Source organism: Panthera pardus, unplaced genomic scaffold, assembly GCF_024362965.1.
Source record: "Panthera pardus isolate Hobbes unplaced genomic scaffold, ASM2436296v1 HiC_scaffold_6, whole genome shotgun sequence".
Classification (NCBI taxonomy): domain Eukaryota; kingdom Metazoa; phylum Chordata; class Mammalia; order Carnivora; family Felidae; genus Panthera; species Panthera pardus.
The window spans coordinates 97,605,506-97,623,589 of NW_026526991.1; the positions used below are offsets into that span (position 1 = coordinate 97,605,506).

Genomic DNA, 18,084 nt, shown 5'->3' on the forward strand with positions numbered 1-18,084 from the left:
TCTCTGACCCTCCCCTGTTCATGCTCTCTCTCTCTCTGTGTCTCAAAAATACATAAATGTTAAAAAAAAAAAACTTAAACAGCCGACTCTCTTGGGTCCCAAACTCCAACACTAAAAAAGTCACCACTTAAACAGCACATACTGCTTGTTGAGCATAGTTTTAAGTGCTTTAAGAATATTAAATAGGTTTGAACCATATCAAAAAGTTGCTAAGTGGATACTGTTATGATTCTCATTTTATTTTTATTTATTTATTTTATTTTTTTTTTGAGAGAGAGAGAGAGAGAGGCAGAGAGATATGGAAAGAGATATCAAGCAGGCTCCATGCCTAACATGGAGGCCGACACAGGGGCTATATCTCATGACCGTGAGATCATGACCTGAGCCAAAATCAAGAGTCAGAAATTCAGCCCGACCAAACCACCCAGGTGCCCTTGATTCTCATCTTAAAGATGAAGAAACTTATCCTTCTGGAAAATCTGAGTACATTTTACGAAGTCTCACATTTAGTAAGTGGCAGGCCAGAAATGTAATTACCTCTGGTAATCTGGTTTCAGAACCCACGCTTAGCTACTGTTATATTGCATCTAACTTCCAGAGAGTAAAGGTAGTTGAGTAAAGATGAGCATTTGGGGGACGGTGGTGAACTTCGGTAGACATTCAAAATTAGTATTGATATTTTCTATTTAAACCTCCTCAATCACAAGCCAAAATACCCTGGCTGTCTTTGGTATGCAGTTCACCTTAGACCAGCATTGTATAAGGTTGATCATGAACATCACACCTATGTCTTAGCCCAGAAACATTAATAGCATCAATCATTAGCAATTCTTTTAGTTCTGAAGGAAATACCTGTATTTTGGTGATGGAGCGTCAACCAAATAAGAGTTTGTCTATGATATAATATACCTCAATACAGAAAATTTCATGTGAGAGATACACTTCTGAGTATTAGAAAAACTAATTTCACAACCCCTGAGGAATGGGTATGTTCTATAATTTTAATAGTGAGAAACATATAAACAATCATGCTTTCCTCCCACTTTTAGCTACCAGAAAGCTCGAAGTTAGATTCAGTCTTTAATAATCACAACTTTTGTCTAGTTTTATGGCAATATATTAAGTTGCCTTCCCATTGTTTGGTACTGATAGTGAATAGAATATTTCCTCTAAGTGTATATATTCCTGCAAATCAGCTCAGAAACGTTTAAAATAAATTTTTGTAGCAATAAGTGTGTTTTGTTTGTATTGTTTATTGTGTTTGAGGCACCTCCAGGATAGTTCTTCTATTTGTAGATGCCAAGATTTGGATTCATACCAAAGCATCCTCCAGAATAATTTGAGAGTAGGTTACTGAGTACCAAGAGCCTTATTTTACATGCATTGCTTCCTGTCCCTTGAGGAACTATATATTTTGCCTCTCCTGTACCACTAACTCCAATGCTACGAACACAGTAGGGATTTGAATGAATTTATTAATAAATGAGTGAATGAAGTAAATACCTTCATTCTCAAGATGCTTGGAAACACCAGTTAAGCTTCTAACTCTCCTTTCTTTGTCTAAGCAGCAATTCTATGAATTCAAAGGATTCAGTTGTATCTCAAGTTTCTATCAGAAGAGTCTTAAGGAGCTCATATGAATAACTGGTGTAGGAATTGAGTCAATTACCAGTTTATCGCCTCTTTGCTCCAAATCTATCATTCACCATCTCCTCTGTTATAATGGACATGGCCTGTACGTTTTTCTGCCATGCCAGCTGGCACAGCGTTAACGTTTGTCAGTTGAAGGAACTGAAGAAGGAAGGCAGTCAGGGGAAGGAGTTTCTCTTCCTGGTTCCAGTGTCCTTTATTCACCAGGCTGTTGCACAGTTGGGTTTCCTTCAGTACCCGATGGCCAGCTGCATGTAGCACTTGCCCCCTGGGGAACTTTGAATCACACCTTGTCAGGTGCCTTCACAACTGAGTGGTCCCAGCAGGGCAGCTCTGATGGTGGGCTTCTCCTCATATAGGATCTGGTGGCTCTGGAATGAATGGCCAATTGTAACACCTTCCTGTGGACGCCCTAAAGGCCAAATTTTCAGATTCCTGCTGACGTGGCACTTCAGCCAGCATCACAGATATCTGCTGAGCCATACTGGTGTCCTCTGCCGAGGTCAGGATTTCAGTCTGTGGTGTGGTATGGGAAAAGCCTCTTCCTTCAATGTACTGTCTCAGCCCAAACGCTGATGGGTGCTCCCTGTGTCTGATTTTGTATTCTTTAGAGTTTTCTTTACCTCCTTTTAACCAAGGCCCTGTAACTTTAATCCTCTACTAATAACTTTATATATTAAATTTTCCCAGTTCCAATTACCGTGGGTTCTAGTCCCTTGATTAGAATTTGATTGATGTAAGAATGATTGATTGATATAAGAATGTAGTTCATTCAACAGGAATTTTACGTGAGCCATTTTTTTTCCTCCAGAGCCTCCAGAACCTCTTGAAATTTCCCTCTGATTCAGTGGTATTCAAATTCTTTAAGTAATGGAATCCTGTTTAGAGACAAAATCCCATGTGGAATACCAACATGGATAAAATACCAACATGGATAAAAAAAAAAAAAAAATAGAGGAGCTTTGATTTCAGTGGGATTGGCTCACAAGATGCCCCAGGTATGACTTCTCCTCCTTCTCCTCACTCTCTGTCCATGATGGTCTTGAAACATCTCTCTGGAACACAAAGGATTCTCAAGACGCTGTCTTAGTCAGTTAGGGCTGCTGTAACAAAACACCACAGACCGAGTAACTTAGAAACAACAGAAATTTAGTTCACATAGTTCTAGAGACTGGAAGTGCAGACCAGAGTGCCAACATAGTCGAGGGAGGGGCCTCCTCATCCAGGCTTCAGACTTCCAGTTGTATCCTCACATGGCAAAAAGAACCAGGAGCTCTGTGGGGTCTCTTTTACAAGGCACTCATTCCATTCATGAGGGCTCCACCATCAAGAACTAATCACCTCCCAAAGCCCCCACCTCTTGATACAATTATATTGGGCGTTAGGATTTCAACATACGAGTTTGGGGGACTACAAACATTCAGACCACCGCACACAACTTGAGAAACAGCTCTGACTCCATCTTGTGGGCAATAAAATAACCCTTCCTCTAAATTTGACAAATTATACTGGCATATTCACTGTAACCAGTAGGCGCTGGATGGATATCCTGTTTCTGTTTCATTCAAGAAATAAAATAATGTCCTTTTAGATTGATCCAACTATCTAATCCTGGAGCAATAGGATATAATAGCCAGAACTTAAGGATCTCGGGAGGAAATGTCCTTATTTCTATTAAACCAGAGTTGACTCAAGATGAGAGACAGCGATAGGGCAGGATGGAATATTTAAAGGAAATAGATTTCTAACCTCAGTGCTGAATATTTAAGAACATAAACTTCTGCTTTCACTTCTTGAGTGGAAGACTCAGAAACTGCCAGCTTTTCTGGAAAGTCCCTATTCTTACTGGGGCAAAAAAGAAAACACTGGGGGAAAACATCTTCTCCTTTCATAGAGGCATATTCAGCCTATAGTAGACCTACCTTCTCAGAAGTCCTCAGCCTGAAAAGTCCTCACCTCAAATCTGCACCTTAACTTAACTTTATCCCCTTAAATTCAGAGAATCAGTAAATATGAGCAACACTGCAGAGGTCTCATTCTATAGAATTAGCATCTGTGGACTGGACCCAGCACAGCCCATCAATATTTTGAAATAAAGTGGAATAAAATTATTCATTTTTGCAATTACTGGCTTTCCTGACATCAACATAAAATATCTCTGGTTTTCAAAACAGTATGGAGAGAACTGCGGTGTAGTGATCATACGGTACAGATTTTGGTGTTCTGGAAGAATTTCATGGAAGGAGGGAAGCACAAAATAAATTAAGAATGTCCTAAAAATAAGATTGCATTCTCGTAAGTTTTCCATGTAATTGGTACATTCTGGAAACAACAGATCACCAGGTTTCATGTTTGCAATCATTCACAAAAGCAAAAAGACACAGAGAAAACACTTGTCCCCAGCTCCTCTTATAAAAAGAACTATAATAGAAAGGCTCACAAACTCTAATTCCTAGACTGTGCATTGATTATTTCCAATTTGATTCCACACATTTGAAACAGGATGACATAATATTTTGAGTGTAAGGAAAATGAAAACCAATGAACTTTAAGTTATTGAATACAGAAGTTCAAATTGCCAATTGAGTTAGGAGTGGAGAATGTGATAGAACAGAATTGACAACTCAAACTTCTACAAAAGTCAGGGAGTCATGTGAGTGTGGAAGTTTAGTGAAGACCATGGAAAATCAAAGAACACATATGCCACATTAGTGTCTGCACATAGAGTTAAGTATGGCTGAGCCTCCATTCAAAGATTACCATGAAGTTGGTCACAAGTGGGACCTAGGCATGTGTGTTTTAAAATCAAAGTGCTTCTGTAGCCAAGAATTCCTTATCCAACAAGGCTGTCATTCAAAATAGAAGAAGAGATAAAGAGTTCCAGACAAAAACTAGAGAAGTTTGTGACCACTGAAACAGCCATGCAAGAAATTTTAAGAGGGGGACTCTGAATGGAGAAAAGACAAAACAAAACAAAAGAAGACCAACAGCAACAAGGACTAGAAAGGACCAGAGATCATCAGTAGAAACACCAATTCTACAAGCAATACAATGGCACCAAATTCATATCTTTCAGGATTCACTCTAAATGTAAATGGACTAAATGCTTCAATCAGAAGACATAAGTGGTCAGAACGGATTAGAAATCAAGAACCATCTATATGCTACTTACAAGAGACTCATTTTAGAACTAAAGACACCTGCATGTTGAAAGTAAGGGAATAGAGAACAATCTATCATGCTAATGGTCATCAAAAGAAAGATGGAGTAGCCACATAGCAGCCACACAAACTATATTTTTAAATAAAGACTGTAACAAGAGATGAAGAAGGGCATTATATCATAATTAAGGGGTCTATCCACCAAGATCAAATAATTGTAAATATTTATGCCCCCGATGTGGAACACCCAAATATATAAATCAATTAATCACAAACATAAAAAAACTCATTGATAATAATACAATAATAGAAGGGGACTTCAGCACCCCACTTACAACAATAGACAGATCGTGTAAGCAGAGAATCAACAAGGAAGCAATGGCTTTGAATGACACACCGGACCAGATGGACTTAACAGATATATTCAGAATATTTCATCCTAAAACAGCAGAATACACATTCTTCTCAACTGCACATGGAATGTTCTCCAGAATAGATCACATACTGAGTCACAAATCAACCCTCCACAAGTACAAAAAAGATCAAGATCATCCCTTGCATATATTCAGACCACAACACTATGAAACTCAAAATCAACCACAAGAAAAAATTTGGAAAGACCAGAAATACTTCGAGATTAAAGAAAATTCTACTAAAGAATGAATAGGTAAACCAAGAAATTAAAAAGGAAATTTAAAAGTACATGGAAGCCAATGAAAATGAAAACACAACCGTCCCCAACCTTTGGGATGCCACAAAGGCATTCATAAAAGGGAAATATGTAGCAATTCAGGACTTCCTAAAGATGGAAGAAAGGTCTCAGATACACAACCTAACCTTACACCTAAAAGAGCTGGAAAAAGAACAGCAAATAAAGCCCAAATCAGCAGAAGGGAAATAATAAAGATTAGAGTAGAAATCAATGATATCGAAATCAAAACAAAACAAAACAAAAAACAATAGACCAGATCAATGAAACCAGAAACGGGTCTTTGAAAGAATTAACAAAATTGATAACCCCCTAGCCAGGTTGATCAAAAAGAAAAAGGAAAGGACCCAAATAGAAAGTGGAGAAATGACAACCAACACTGCAGAAATACAAACAATAATAAAAGAATATTATAGCAATGATACGCCAACAAATTGGACAATTTGGAAGAAATGGAAAAATTCCTAGAAATATATAAACTACCAAAACCAAAGCAGGAAATAATAGAAAATTAGAACAGACCCATAACCAGTAAAGAAATTGAATCAGTAATCAAAAATCTCCTAGCAAATGAGAGTCCGGGGCTGGGTGGCTTTCTAGGGAAATTCTACCAAACATTTAAAGAAGAGTTAACACTTACTCTTTTGAAACTATTCCAAAAAATAGAAATGGAAGGAAGACTTCCAAACTCATTCTAAGAGTTCAGCATTACCTTGATTCCAAAAGCAGACAAAGACCCCACTAAAAAGGACAACTACAGATCAATTTACCTGGTGAACATTAATGCAAAAATTCTCAACAAGATACTAGCCAACTGGATCCAAAAATACTTTGAAAAAATTATTCACCACAATCAAGTGGGATTTATTCTTGAGATGCAGGGCTGGTTCAGTATCTGCAAATCAATCAATGTGATACATCACATTAATAAAAGAAAGGATAAGAACCACATGACCCTCTCAATAGATGCAGAAAAAGTATCTGACAAAATACAGCATCCTTTCTTGATAAAAACCCTCAAGAAAGTAGGGATAGAATGATCATATCTCAAGATCATAAAGGCCATATACAGAAGACCCACCACTAATATCATCCTCAATGGGGAAAAACTGAGAGCATTCCCCCTAAGGTCAGAAACACAACAAGGATGTCCACTCTCACCACTGTTATTCAATATAGTGTTGGAAATCCTAGTCTCAACATCAGACAACAAAAAGAAATAAAAGGCATCCAGACTGGCAAGGAGGAAGTCAAACTTTTACCCTCTTCACAGACAACATGATAGTCTATGTAGAAAACCCAAAAGACTCCCCCCAAAAACTACTAGAACTGATCCATGAATTCCGCAGTCACAGGATATAAAATCAATGTACAGAAATCGGTTGCATTTATACACACCAATAATGAAGCAGCAGAAAGAGAAATCAAGTAATAGATCCCATTTACAATTGCACCAAAAACTATAAAATACAAAGGAAGTATAAAGATTGAATCCCATCGATAAGTCACCTGGTTGTAACTTTTGAATTGGAGACTTCCCCAAGGAGATCTAAAATATACAAAAGGGAATTTGGCTTTGGAAGAGAAACGCAATGGAAAAAAACATGAATTTGGGAATCAGACAACCTATTTTTAGGTGTGTCAAACCGAGTTGCTTAATCTTTTGGTTCCTGTTCTCTAAAATGCACATAGTAAAATATTTGCTACCTAGAAAACAGAATTTTCATGAGGATCAGCTTTACATGGGAAAGTAGATTGTACTTTTCTCAAACTTTGACAAATTTTTTTTAGGTTTGGGGTTACATGCCACACTTTTGACCTCAAACTTTCTTCCTTTTGGAAAACAGGAAGATGTAAAAAATAAAATAAAACCAAAAAAAAGGCAAAAAAAAAGAGAAAGGAAAGGAAAGGAAAGGAAAGAAAAGAGAAAAGAAAAGGAAAGAAAAGAAAAGAAAAGAAAAGGAAAGGAAAGGAAAGGAAAGAAAAGAAAAGGAAAGGAAAGGAAAGAAAAGAAAAGAAAAGAAAAGAAAAGAAAAGAAAAGAAAAGAAAAGAAAAGAAAAAACACAGATGCAAGAATCTTCTCACTTTCTCACTGTTATGCAAGCCCTACCATCATCTGGACCATCTTTTCCCTCTGACGTTACTTACCACTTCTCAAAGTAAACCTACACTCCAGCTGGGTCAGTCACCTCTCTGTTAATTAAAAAAGACATAGCCATAATTATTCCAAAAGTAAGGGCCTCTGGTATTTGCCTAGGTCTGGATTAGAAGAGCAATTGTTCCAATAAGGGAAGGGAAGCAAAAATAATAGAAAATCAGGGAGGGGACAAAACATAAGAGACTCTTAAATATGGAGAACAAACAGAGGGTTACTGGAGGGATTGTGGGAGGGGGGATAGGCTAAATGGGTAAGGGGCATTAAGGAATCTACTCCTGAAATCATTGTTGCAGTATATGCTAACTAATTTGGATGAAAATTTTAAAAAATTAATAATAATAAATGAAATAAAATAAAATAAAACAAAATATGAAGAAGAGGAAGAAGAAGAAGAAGAAGAAGAAGAAGAAGAAGAAGAAGAAGAAGGGCAATTGTTCCAGAGAAGGTGAGAATTGTGATCCATGAACAGGTGGCCAAGCATCTGCTCCCTGTAGGGAAAGTAGAAATGAGGTAGCAAAGTAAAACTGAAACACTAAATGAAGGCCCCACTGCAGCAGAACATTAACCCTATCTTGTCCCTCCAAGAGGCATATTATTGCCTGAATTTGGGACCGCTAAGGCAGCAATGGAAACAGCTTCTGGGAAAGGAAAAAAAAAAAAAAAATTCGTCTGTTATAGTACTAGCCTAGGGTCAAGGTATGAAGAAGTTTAGGGTGATGGAAATAACAAGAAGGAAAAAAATGCTGGTTACTTTTTCATGAAGGCCTCACAGGTCTGTACCTTCTTTGCCATCAGTGTAAATTATCTGGTAGAATAATGCCAGCTGATACAAACTCCCTTGTATAGATAGCTTCTGACGATGATCCAGAATTCATATGCCCCCGTCTCCCATCTCCAATCTTAAAAACAGAAGATCACATCCTGGATTACCCCGAGGTCAATGCTATCAAGTAAGGAATGCACAACACCTGTACTAAAGAGGTAACATCTACTTCCACTGGCCTTTTTTTTTAATCTTTATTAATTTTTGAGACAGAAACAGAGTGCAAGTGGGGGAGGAACAGAGACAGAGGGAGACACAGAATCCGAAGCAGGCTCCAGACTCTGAGCTGTCAGCACAGAGCCTGACGCAGGGCTCGAACCCACGAACCAGGAGACCATGACCTGAGCTGAAGTCGGACACTTAACCGACTGAGCCACCCAGGCGCCCCCATTGTCCTTTTGTAATGAGAAAATAAACACATTAAAAATAAACATTAAGCTAGTTTTTGTCTGTTTAAAAATATGTCAATCAAGCAATCTAGTGGCAGGTAGTGAATTAGTAGATAGCTCCAAACATCAAATGCTTTAAAGAATGCTGAGTTAAAGAAAGTTAAATGACTGGTAATCAAAAAACAAATTTGAGGCTAAAAGAAAAAAATAAATTATTTCACATCCCATATACGAGGCTTGAAACGCAGTGCAGTAGATCTTAACTTTACAAAATTGCATGTGAGATATTTATTTATATACATGTTGATTCTTTTTTTTTTCCCTAGGAATGGAGGTTTTTATTTTTTATTTTTTTTATTTTTTAAATATAGTTTATTGCCAAGTTAGCTAACATACAGAGTATACAGTCTGTTCTTGGCTTCAGGAGTAGATTCCCATGATTCATCACTTACATATAATACCCAGTGCTCATCCCAACAAGTGCCCTCCTCGATGCCCATCATCACTCATGGTAGGGAAAACGGGTATGTGTTGGTTCTTAAAGGTAAAAGTTAACGTGACATAGAAAAATTTCATATGTACAAATAGTTAATTCTGCATTAAGCAAATTAATAAATACTTTGTGTTATAGAAACAAAGTTATGAATAGTCTATGAAAATGAAGGTACCATATTTGTTGCAAAGAAAATTGCTCGAATTTTGTCAGTGAGGATTCGACTTTCATTATTTGCTATTGCTCTGAAACAATCCACAGAACCCACGAATACAAACGTAATAATAACACATTTGTTCTTCCTATCCGTTGGTTCAATCTATTTATAGATAGGAGCTCAGTTTCTGCAAAAAAATGGAACTAAACTGAATTGTTGACTGGCAGTTAGCTTTGGCCTGGGACCCAGGTTTCACACAAAAGAAGGAAGCCATGTTGCCTAATAAATCGGGGAGAACAAAGGGGAAGCAGTCCAAAGAATAAGATTGGGCAACATATTAGGGAAAAAGTATAAAGAATTTCCTTTTAAAAGTGAAGCAAAGTTTTTGGAAAAAAAAATGTTAATTATAAAATAATGTGAGTAATATGATACTCCTATATAAAAATTTTATGCTTACTCCATACACTATTTATATGTACACTTGACCCTTGAACAAATGGCAGGGTCAGGGGCATGGACCTACCTACCACACAGTCAAAAATCCAGTTAACTTTTGACTCCCGGAAAACCCGACTACTAATAGTCAACTGCTGATCAGAAGCCTACTGATAACATAAATAGTTGATTAATATACATTTTATATATATACTTTATTCTCAAAATTAAGGAAGGTAGAGAAAAGAAAATGTTATTTTATTAGTATATTTTATATATATAGTATATATATATATACTAATATATATATATTAGTATATTTTCTATATACTATTAGTCAACTGATGATCAGAAACCTACTGAAACGTAAATAGTTGATTAATATACATTTTGTATATATACTTTATTATCAAAATTAAGGAAGGTAAAGAAAAGAAAATGTTATTTAGAAGATCATGAAAGATCATGACTGTACTACATTTATCAAAAAAATTCTTAGAAAGATCATGAAAGATCATGACTATACTACATTTATCAAAAAAATTCTGCATATAAGCATACCCACGCAGTTGCAACATGCGTCGTTCAAAAGTCGACTAGGCTTTTTTCCATACCCAAAGCTTCTGCCGACTCCTACATATGGACAATTTTAAGCCTTTAGCTTTAATTATATCTCTTCCCTAAAATCTGGAATCTTGTATACCAATGCCTACTAGACAACTTTACTTAGATGTTCAGAGGAACTTTAATACCGTTGTGCCCCCACATGAACTATTTATCACTATGTTTGTTCGGTATTTCTTTTCCATTCTCTCTCTTCTCTTCTCTTCTCTTCTCTTCTCTTCTCTTCTCTTCTTTCTCTTCTCTTCTCTTCTCTTCCTTTCTTTCCCTTCCCTTCCCTCCCCTCCCCTTCTTTTCTTTTCTTTTCTTTTCTTTTTTCTTTTCTTTTCTTTTTTTTTGAGAGAGAGAGGGAGACAGAATCCCAAGCAGGCTCCTCATTGTGAGCACAGAGGCCAATGTGGGCTGAGCTGAAATCGAAGGCTTAACTGACTGACACACCCAGGTGCCCCTTTTGTTCTGTATTTCCTTCTTTCTTTTTCTTTTTTTTTTTTTAATTTTTTTCACATTTATTTTGAGATGTTTATTTATATTTGAGAGATTATTTATTTATGAACGGGGGAGGAGCAGAGAGAGAAGGAGACACAGAACCTGAAGCAGGCTCCAGGCTCTGAGCTGTCAGCCCAGAGCCCGACGCGGGGCTCGAACTCGCAAACCGCAAGATCATGACCTGAGTCAAGTCAGCCGCTTAACCGACTGAGCCACCCAGGCGTGCCTGTGTTTCTGATCATAGCTCTAGCAAACAAAATCCGCTAGCACCAATGGAAAACGTTTTTGGCCCCATGAACGCACTGCAATTTAAATATTGCTCATGTTATTATGCCACTCCTACCCGAGACTGACTTCCCCACTTCCAATGCTTCTGTGCATAAATAGCTCCCTACTCAAGGTTTGACTAGGGCACATCTAAATGGACATAGCCCATATGCCCCTCAGCATCCTAAGTTCCAGGGGAGGTTGGGAAAGTGAACAGCTTTTTTAGCTTCTATGGTGGGGAAGGGCTTGCCTACCATCTGGATTCATGTGGCAAAGACCGCCTCAGCAAAGGAGAGTGACTCAGTTGCTGCACATCTGAAATGATGACAAATAAATATCCACTACACCATATTCTTCCCAGTCACCCAAATCAAATGCCTGCAAGTTATCCTACAATTATCTGTCTCCACGCATAAATCTTTGATGGGATGTATCTTTTTTTTTTTGAACTTTTTAAAGTTTATTTATTTATTTTGAGAAAGAGAGGGAGAAAAAGAGAGAATCCCCAGCAGGCTGCACGCTGTCAGCACAGAGCCTGACACGGGCTCGCTCTCACGAATTGTGAGATCATGGCCTGAGCCAAGATCAAGAGTGAGACACTCAACTGGCTGGGCCACCTGGGTGCCCCTTCATGGCATGGATCTTGATGGAGACAAAGAAAAGTGGAGCAGAGGGCCTTAGTATGACATTAAAGAGGGTCGACAGAAAGACAAATTTTATTTATTTATTTTTAATTTTTTTTTAACGTTTATTTATTTTTGAGACAGAGAGAGAGAGAGACAGAGCATGAACAGGGGAGGGGTAGAGAGAGAGGGAGACACAGAATCTGAAATGGGCTCCAGGCTCTGAGAGGTCAGCACAGAGCCCGACGCGGGGCTTGAACTCACGGACCGCAAGATCATGACCTGAGCCGAAGTCGGACGCTTAACTGACCGAGCCACCCAGGCGCCCCAGAAAGACAAATTTTAAAATAAAGGCATACTAAGTAAATACATTTTAAAATACAGGGATACATGACACGATAAGTCTATGTCTTAAGGCTACCAACAACTGACAAATATCTCTTACAGGAAGGTCTCTAGGGGTCCGGTGAAAGAAATGGCACAGAAACATGTAAAAACAGACACGTAAACACACTCACACTTCCAGATGTCTGTAATTGTTCATATATTTCTTGAAAGTCAAGACCTTATTTTATAATGTATATTTAACTATACTTCCTTTGGCCCTTTAAAAAAAAAAGGACAGGGGCACCTCGGTGGCTCAGTTGGTTGAGTGTCCAGCTCTTGATTTCAGATCAGGTCATGATCTCACAGTTCATGGCATGAAGCCCCGTGTCAGGCTCTGTGCTGTCAGTGCACAGCCTGCTTGGGATTCTCTCTTTTCCCCCCATCTCTTTCTCAAAATAAATAAATACACTTTAAAAAAAATTTTTTTTTAAATTTTAAACAGCACAGAGCTTGCTTGGGCTTCTCTCTCTCTCCCTCTCTCTCTGCCCTTCCCCCGCTTACACTCTTTTTGTCTCTCTCTTTCTCAAAATAAAAATAAATAAGCATTCTTAAAAATTATAAGAAAAATGTTTTTAAAATGATGGTACGCAGCACAGTTTAAGTTGCATGGCCTCAAAAAATTTCTGGTCTTGACTAGAGTTTCTATATTCAGTATTAATGAATTGAATTCCCATGTAGAATTCAGAAGTTAAACTCATAAATTAGAAATATTAAAATCAATGGCATTTTTTCCCCGAACAAAAAGAAATCTCAAATAGTAGTGATTGCTTGGGCACAGTGAGCAAAAGCATGTTTTTTTTTTTTCTGAAAATATGAAAAGTGATGTAATGGAGGTGGAAAAACCACCTGCCCTAATATTTTATAATAGACTTCTCATCTTCAACAGCCTTTATGCATGTTATGCGTTTTATGCATAAATGCAACAGCATTTATGGTTAGCTGTAAGAGGAAGAGCGCAATGAACAAGAATTTGAGAAACCCTGGTCTTTCCTTCCCTTGGACATGTACTAAAATTCTCTATCCTGAAAGACTCTACACACTGGTTCTCTCAAACAATATTTATATAGTAAAAGAAGGGAGGTCACTCATATAAAAATATCATTACAAATACATGCATATATGAAGAGTTCCAAATAAGTTCTATCGACACTATGAGAGGGTACAACTATTTTGAAGGCAGATTAGGGGCACCTGGGTGGCTCAGTCTTGAGCATCTGACTCTTGATTTCTGCTCAGGTCATGGTCTTGCGGTTCGTGGGATCGAGCACCGGATCAGGCTCTGTGCCGGGTGTGGAGCCTGCTTGGGGTTCTCTCTCTCCCTCTCTCTCTGCCCCTCCCCTGCTCACACTCTCTCTCTCTTTCTCTCAAAATAAATAAATAAAACATTGGAAGAAAAAAATGTGCATGTTTGGAAAATGATGCAAAGTCCACTATGGAAAAGAAGGAAAAGAAATGACCTGGATGATGTAATTTCACATTTGAATTGCTTGGAGTCATTCCAAGGAGCCTACTTTTTATTCTGGAGATGACAGAGAAGAATTGAAAACAATTAAGCAACGAGACTTCTGAAGAGATTTATGATGTAGGAGAAAAAATGAGAGTAATGTGAAAGTTGGACTGAAAGAGAAGGAAAAGATTGGGCTGGAGGAAAAGTAATTAGTTAGAGGCTGTCATAGATGTGTGGTTGAGAGACGGTAAGACGCTAAAATATTTAGTAGAATTGGAGTGGGAAAGAAATATACACATTAGAGAGATATCTATGTATAATTGTGACCAATCTTATTTGTGGGAGAATATTTAAGTTGAATATTAGTCCTCAGTCTCTGGTTTGAACGTCATATGAGAGTTGAGAACAGGCTTTCAAATCCCAAGCAAATTTATCTACAAAGTTGGACATAGACGCTGGAGAGAAAATGAATTGGCAAACAGAGAGTCAGAAGCCTTTACCAATCAGCTGAGTACCTTGAATAATTTATGCATTTATGCCTGGATTCATTTCCCTTATCTATAAAATTCAGTGGTTGAAATAGGGTCTTTTGTCTCTAAAATCATGACTCTACTTATATGGATTAATTTTGCATTGCTATACAACTTTGTCCTTGCAGAGTTAGATTACTGGATCTGCAACATTTATTTTTGAAAACATAACAGAGCCAGCAGGAAATGGACATATAGAGGAGTGAAGGAAAAAGGAACGTGATAATAAACAGAAAAAATATGAAAAGTTTACATGGAACTAATTTTGAAAAAAAGATTAATCTTACTACTTAGTATAAAGATGCTATCTCCCATAAGGGAAAATCAGAGGCAGAAAGCAGCACTCTTAGGTAAAGTTCTTCACTGAAAACCAAAACAAAATCAGGGCACCTGGATGGCTCCGTCAGTTAAGCATCAGAGTTCAGCTCAGGTTCACACGGTTGGTGAGTTCCAGCCCCGCATCGGGCTCTGTGCTGACAGCTCGGAGCCTGGAGCCTGCTTCGGATTCTGTGTCTCCCTCTCTCTCTCTGCCCCTCCCCGACTCGGGCTCTGTCTCTCTCTTTCTCCCTCAAAAATAACCAAACATTAAAAACAAAACAAAAAAGACCTAAGAGACTGATTCCAAAAAAAAAAAAAGGCAAAATGTGACCAGGAGGGTTCAAGAAGTGCTCCAGCAAGTTAGGTTGTGGCCCTAGTTCACTCCTTGTACCCATACAGCTTTGCAATTCCTCTTAAGGGTAGTGAAGTGCACTTCCCCATTCCTTGCCTTTGAGGTCAACCAGGAGATAACCTTCAGCCAATGAGATGTTAATAGTGACTTGAAATAAGCGGAATTGATGAGCTTACCCTCTTGTACCTCTGACATCTCTGTGCGAAGAGCTTCTGGAGTAGCGGCTGACTTTTCCGCCTGGACCCCGGGGTAGCCAAGAAACCAGCACACCAGACTCACGGCTTGAGGCAGGGTCACAGCCGCAATCAGCCTTGACCGGACAACGCAGACAACTCGGCCAACGCAGCACAGACTAGCGAGTGAGCCAGGGTTTGGGGCGTGCTTTGTAAAATAGCCTGAATACGGCAAGAGCTAATCGGTAAGCAGGGAAAATGTATGCTTTTTAAGTAGCACGTAGAGTGTTGGGATAATCTTTGCTTCGGATAAAGGCTTGAAAAATTAACCTAGCCATAGATTTCCCCATTCTCTCACTCTCTCTCTCTGTCTCTCTCTCTCTAACACATAGCCATGGCTCCTGAAATAAACGTTTTATTTGGGGATATGAATTAATAATCATATATTAAAAACATCAATATGCAAAATTAGAGAGAACTCTGTTCCTTATAATCCAGCTTTAAAAACTGTCAACCCATTACTTTCCGTTTGTCTCCCAAGGAGGGGACTTCGAAATGCTGTTGTTGGGGCACCTGGGTGGCTCAGTCAGTTAAGCGTCTGACTTCGGCTCAGGTCATGATCTCACAGCTCGTGGGTTGGGTTCGAGCCCCGCGTCGGACTCTGTGCTGACCGCTCAGAGCCTGGAGCCTGCTTCGGATTCTGGGTCTCCCTCTCTCTCTGCCCCTAACCCACTCGCATTCTGTCTCTGTCTCTCTCAAAAATAAATAAACTTAAAAAAAAAAAAAATGAAATGCTGCTGCTGAATGGGAGGTCTGCTTTCTACATCTGGAAATAGAAGTTCAGCATATGAGAACGCTCACAGAAAGGACCAGAACAGACAGAAGCAGTACAGTAGAGCAGAGTCGTTCAGTGATCAGAGCCAACGAATATATAAGTTTGGCCACATACTGGCTATATTACTTTAAGAACCCTTTTTACCTCTCCGTTACTTTCAGGAGGTTACTTCCTCTGTAAAGTAATGATAATAATAAGCTCCTGTTTCATTTCATTGTGAGTATACATTAAGTCCTAAAACCGAAAAGCTCAGAACCAGGGCTACCATAAAGTGAACACACAATACACCTGAGGTATGATTGTTTCTATTATTATTATTAGAGTAAAGTGATGCGATGTTCTTTTCACTGCAGTGTAAATTGCTATTTCACGCTGGACTTCTTTAGAATTGGTCTGTGGCTTGGATCCATCATGGTCAGAATTAACTAAAAATTTTGGTAGGTCAAGGTGACGGTGTGAAAACTCTATCTGTCGGCCTCATAAACTACTGGACCTCACTTCCTTTCCACTGAACCCCACAGTCAAAAGAATCATTTCGGAGGCCCCCACCACCTCCAGTGGCTCCTCAAACCACAGGGAAGCTGAATGATTTCTGGATGGCAATGTAGCAAAAGGACGGGAGTCGCATGATTGCTCAGACTTCCGAGGCGGTTTGTCATAATTTTGATATTCATGTGGAATTCTCATTTTAGTTTGCCTTAACTTTACGTTCTCATTTTAGCTTGTCTTCGTATTGCTGACACTAAATCCAACCGGCGGGCGGAGATCTGGAATCCTGGGCATTCCCTACGACCAATCTGTATCGTTCCTTTGCTGAAAAAGAAACATGGACGATGGACTATCGCTGGGGAATTCAGATTACCAGTCTAAGGGTAAGAAACGCATGCGTGACAGGCTCTAGGTGCTATGTGTGCAGTAAACAAATTTACATTTGGTGGGCACCTGCTATCGATTCTGAGTCCTAACTCTCCTCAGAGAGTTGGTATCTCCCTGCTCATTTCTTCTAGCCGTGGCATATTATTTTCAGCTATCGGTCCAAAGTATCTTATAACCAGATCCACACTGTGTGGATAAAAGATAACGAATTTCTGTACTATTTTTAACAGCATCATTAGATAAAATTGACATACATTGAAATGCTTAGAAACAGCTTGCCAATTTCCACCCCCCCTCCAAAAAAAAAAAAAAAAAAATGCCGGCTGAGAATTTTGTTTGGGATTGTGATGAAGCTATACATTCATTTGAGTGAAACTGACAACTTCACAAAGTGAAGTCCTCTGACTCACAAAAACAGTATCTTTCTCCATTTATTCATGTCTGTAATTTATTTCAGCAATGTTTTGTCGTCTTCAGTGTACAAGTTTTGCATGTCTCTTGTCAGATTTATCCATAAGTATTCAATATTTTATGCAGTACTGTAAATGGTATATTTTAATTTTCCATTGATCACTGAGAGCAGATAAATATGACCAGTTTGCATATACGGATCTTGTTCTTCTACCATTCCAAACTCGAGTTAATAATGAAAAACTGATTGATTTTTTTAATAGGAGACATTATCACTTTCAACCTTACCAACAAACCACAAGGACCCTCAAAAAGGAATAAAGAGAGGCTTTGTATCTGTAAAGTTATCACCATTGTCATGTTCTTTCTGATGATTTTGATAACTACCCTGGCCACAATTTTAGCAGGTGAGTTGGCCACTTCCCAAATATGCTCATGTTAACTCTACTATAAAATATTTCACCGTATGTGTGTTTTAAGGGTAATTCTTGAACATCTTTGTGCATGGAATGGACATATGTTTCTTCTTCTATAAAATGAGGATAATAGCTATATTTCATACTGTGAAGATAACAGTAACACAAATGAAACTTTCTTCTAAACTGGTGTGACTTATAGTCCTTACAAGGTAAGGGGCTCATGGTAAAATAGTACATCTCCATACTGCATCCTTCATCAAAAAAGTCTCATTATGAAGAAATATAAAAATAACTGCACAGTATATTTGTAGCATAGTTAACAGTGAATCACCAGGTCCTTACTCCCTGTGGACTGGTAGCAAT

At 38.4% G+C, this 18,084-nt stretch overlaps 1 long non-coding RNA gene across 1 annotated transcript; it reads left to right on the top strand.

Moving 5' to 3' along the window:
- The first annotated feature begins 16,742 nt into the window (after positions 1-16,742).
- On the top strand, positions 16,743-17,645 carry LOC109259064 (uncharacterized). The gene is made up of 2 exons (XR_002076542.2): positions 16,743-16,887; positions 17,566-17,645. It is a non-coding gene; the product is annotated as an uncharacterized LOC109259064 (long non-coding RNA).
- The last annotated feature ends 439 nt before the right edge of the window (positions 17,646-18,084 follow it).